Raw genomic sequence first — 4,884 nt, forward strand, 5'->3', positions numbered from 1 at the left:
AAAATCCAGAAAATTGGCTGAAAACGACTAAATATCAAGGACTCATTGGGCGAATCGCTCTGGAACTGAAATCGGAATGCTCACTCACATTTCCCCTATCTGAAAGTCTGATAAACGGCGGAAAAATGACTAAGTCCCAAAAAAAAATTTTTTTCAACTTTTTTCAATTTTACCCCCGTGGGATATATATTCTACCCACACACATTTGGAACTCTCCTGGGGTACCCTCACACATATTATTCCCTCATTTAGTGGATATTTTCACAAAAAAGTGAAATTTTCAAAAATCCAGAAAATTGGCTGAAAACGACTAAATATCAAGGACTCATTGGGCGAATTGCTCTGGAACTGAAATCAGAACGCTCACTGACATTTCCCCTATCTGAAAGTCTGATAAACGCCGGAAAAATGACTAAGTCCAAAAAAAATTTTTTTTCAACTTTTTTCAATTTTACCCCGTGGGATATATATTCTACCCACACACATTTGGAACTCTCCTGGGGAACCCTCACACATATTATTCCCTCATTTAGTGGATATTTTCACAAAAAAGTGAAATTTTCAAAAATCCAGAAAATTGGCTGAAAACGACTCAATATCAAGGACTCATTGGGCGAATCGCTCTGGAACTGAAATCGGAATGCTCACTCACATTTCCCCTATCTGAAAGTCTGATAAACGGCGGAAAAATGACTAAGTCCCAAAAAAAAATTTGTTCAACTTTTTTCAATTTTACCCCCGTGGGATATATATTCTACCCACACACATTTGGAACTCTTCTGGGGTACCCTCACACATATTATTCCCTCATTTAGTGGATATTTTCACAAAAAAGTGAAATTTTCAAAAATCCAGAAAATTGGCTGAAAATGACTAAATATCAAGGACTCAATGGGCGAATCGCTCTGGAACTGAAATTGGAACGCTCACTGACATTTCCCCTATCTGAAAGTCTGATAAACGCCGGAAAAATGACTAAGTCCAAAAAAAAATTTGTTCAACTTTTTTCAATTTTATCCCCGTGGGATATATATTCTACCCACACACATTTGGAACTCTCCTGGGGTACCCTCACACATATTATTCCCTCATTTAGTGGATATTTTCACAAAAAAGTGAAATTTTCAAAAATCCAGAAAATTGGCTGAAAACGACTAAATATCAAGGACTCATTGGGCGAATTGCTCTGGAACTGAAATCGGAACGCTCACTGACATTTCCCCTATCTGAAAGTCTGATAAACGGCGGAAAAATGACTAAGTCCCAAAAAAAATTTGTTCAACTTTTTTCAATTTTACCCCCGTGGGATATATATTCTACCCACACACATTTGGAACTCTCCTGGGGTACCCTCACACATATTATTCCCTCATTTAGTGGATATTTTCACAAAAAAGTGAAATTTTCAAAAATCCAGAAAATTGGCTGAAAATGACTAAATATCAAGGACTCAATGGGCGAATCGCTCTGGAACTGAAATTGGAACGCTCACTGACATTTCCCCTATCTGAAAGTCTGATAAACGCCGGAAAAATAACTAAGTCCCAAAAAAAAATTTTTTTCAACTTTTTTCAATTTTACCCCCGTCGGATATATATTCTACCCACACACATTTGGAACTCTCCTGGGGTACCCTCACACATATTATTCCCTCATTTAGTGGATATTTTCACAAAAAAGTGAAATTTTCAAAAATCCAGAAAATTGGCTGAAAACGACTAAATATCAAGGACTCATTGGGCGAATCGCTCTGGAACTGAAATCGGAATGCTCACTCACATTTCCCCTATCTGAAAGTCTGATAAACGGCGGAAAAATGACTAAGTCCCAAAAAAAATTTTTTTTCAACTTTTTTCAATTTTACCCCCGTGGGATATATATTCTACCCACACACATTTGGAACTCTCCTGGGGTACCCTCACACATATTATTCCCTCATTTAGTGGATATTTTCACAAAAAAGTGAAATTTTCAAAAATCCAGAAAATTGGCTGAAAACGACTAAATATCAAGGACTCATTGGGCGAATTGCTCTGGAACAGAAATCAGAACGCTCACTGACATTTCCCCTATCTGAAAGTCTGATAAACGGCGGAAAAATGACTAAGTCCCAAAAAAAAATTTGTTCAACTTTTTTCAATTTTACCCCCGTGGGATATATATTCTACCCACACACATTTGGAACTCTTCTGGGGTACCCTCACACATATTATTCCCTCATTTAGTGGATATTTTCACAAAAAAGTGAAATTTTCAAAAATCCAGAAAATTGGCTGAAAATGACTAAATATCAAGGACTCAATGGGCGAATCGCTCTGGAACTGAAATTGGAACGCTCACTGACATTTCCCCTATCTGAAAGTCTGATAAACGCCGGAAAAATGACTAAGTCCCAAAAAAAATTTTTTTTCAACTTTTTTCAATTTTACCCCCGTGGGATATATATTCTACCCACACACATTTGGAACTCTCCTGGGGTACCCTCACACATATTATTCCCTCATTTAGTGGATATTTTCACAAAAAAAGTGAAATTTTCAAAAATCCAGAAAATTGGCTGAAAACGACTAAATATCAAGGACTCAATGGGCGAATCGCTCTGGAACTGAAATCGGAACGCTCACTGACATTTCCCCTATCTGAAAGTCTGATAAACGCCGGAAAAATGACTAAGTCCAAAAAAAAATTTGTTCAACTTTTTTCAATTTTACCCCCGTGGGATATATATTCTACCCACACACATTTGGAACTCTCCTGGGGTACCCTCACACATATTATTCCCTCATTTAGTGGATATTTTCACAAAAAAGTGAAATTTTCAAAAATCCAGAAAATTGGCTGAAAACGACTAAATATCAAGGACTCATTGGGCGAATTGCTCTGGAACTGAAATCAGAACGCTCACTGACATTTCCCCTATCTGAAAGTCTGATAAACGCCGGAAAAATGACTAAGTCCAAAAAAAATTTTTTTTCAACTTTTTTCAATTTTACCCCGTGGGATATATATTCTACCCACACACATTTGGAACTCTCCTGGGGAACCCTCACACATATTATTCCCTCATTTAGTGGATATTTTCACAAAAAAGTGAAATTTTCAAAAATCCAGAAAATTGGCTGAAAACGACTCAATATCAAGGACTCATTGGGCGAATCGCTCTGGAACTGAAATCGGAATGCTCACTCACATTTCCCCTATCTGAAAGTCTGATAAACGGCGGAAAAATGACTAAGTCCCAAAAAAAAATTTGTTCAACTTTTTTCAATTTTACCCCCGTGGGATATATATTCTACCCACACACATTTGGAACTCTTCTGGGGTACCCTCACACATATTATTCCCTCATTTAGTGGATATTTTCACAAAAAAGTGAAATTTTCAAAAATCCAGAAAATTGGCTGAAAATGACTAAATATCAAGGACTCAATGGGCGAATCGCTCTGGAACTGAAATTGGAACGCTCACTGACATTTCCCCTATCTGAAAGTCTGATAAACGCCGGAAAAATGACTAAGTCCAAAAAAAAATTTGTTCAACTTTTTTCAATTTTATCCCCGTGGGATATATATTCTACCCACACACATTTGGAACTCTCCTGGGGTACCCTCACACATATTATTCCCTCATTTAGTGGATATTTTCACAAAAAAGTGAAATTTTCAAAAATCCAGAAAATTGGCTGAAAACGACTAAATATCAAGGACTCATTGGGCGAATTGCTCTGGAACTGAAATCGGAACGCTCACTGACATTTCCCCTATCTGAAAGTCTGATAAACGGCGGAAAAATGACTAAGTCCCAAAAAAAATTTGTTCAACTTTTTTCAATTTTACCCCCGTGGGATATATATTCTACCCACACACATTTGGAACTCTCCTGGGGTACCCTCACACATATTATTCCCTCATTTAGTGGATATTTTCACAAAAAAGTGAAATTTTCAAAAATCCAGAAAATTGGCTGAAAATGACTAAATATCAAGGACTCAATGGGCGAATCGCTCTGGAACTGAAATTGGAACGCTCACTGACATTTCCCCTATCTGAAAGTCTGATAAACGCCGGAAAAATAACTAAGTCCCAAAAAAAAATTTTTTTCAACTTTTTTCAATTTTACCCCCGTCGGATATATATTCTACCCACACACATTTGGAACTCTCCTGGGGTACCCTCACACATATTATTCCCTCATTTAGTGGATATTTTCACAAAAAAGTGAAATTTTCAAAAATCCAGAAAATTGGCTGAAAACGACTAAATATCAAGGACTCATTGGGCGAATCGCTCTGGAACTGAAATCGGAATGCTCACTCACATTTCCCCTATCTGAAAGTCTGATAAACGGCGGAAAAATGACTAAGTCCCAAAAAAAATTTTTTTTCAACTTTTTTCAATTTTACCCCCGTGGGATATATATTCTACCCACACACATTTGGAACTCTCCTGGGGTACCCTCACACATATTATTCCCTCATTTAGTGGATATTTTCACAAAAAAGTGAAATTTTCAAAAATCCAGAAAATTGGCTGAAAACGACTAAATATCAAGGACTCATTGGGCGAATTGCTCTGGAACTGAAATCAGAACGCTCACTGACATTTCCCCTATCTGAAAGTCTGATAAACGGCGGAAAAATGACTAAGTCCCAAAAAAAAATTTGTTCAACTTTTTTCAATTTTACCCCCGTGGAATATATATTCTACCCACACACATTTGGAACTCTTCTGGGGTACCCTCACACATATTATTCCCTCATTTAGTGGATATTTTCACAAAAAAGTGAAATTTTCAAAAATCCAGAAAATTGGCTGAAAATGACTAAATATCAAGGACTCAATGGGCGAATCGCTCTGGAACTGAAATTGGAACGCTCACTGACAT

Source organism: Phyllobates terribilis, unplaced genomic scaffold, assembly GCF_046119375.1.
Source record: "Phyllobates terribilis strain yellow unplaced genomic scaffold, ASM4611937v1 Scaffold_226__1_contigs__length_3207580, whole genome shotgun sequence".
Taxonomy (NCBI): domain Eukaryota; kingdom Metazoa; phylum Chordata; class Amphibia; order Anura; family Dendrobatidae; genus Phyllobates; species Phyllobates terribilis.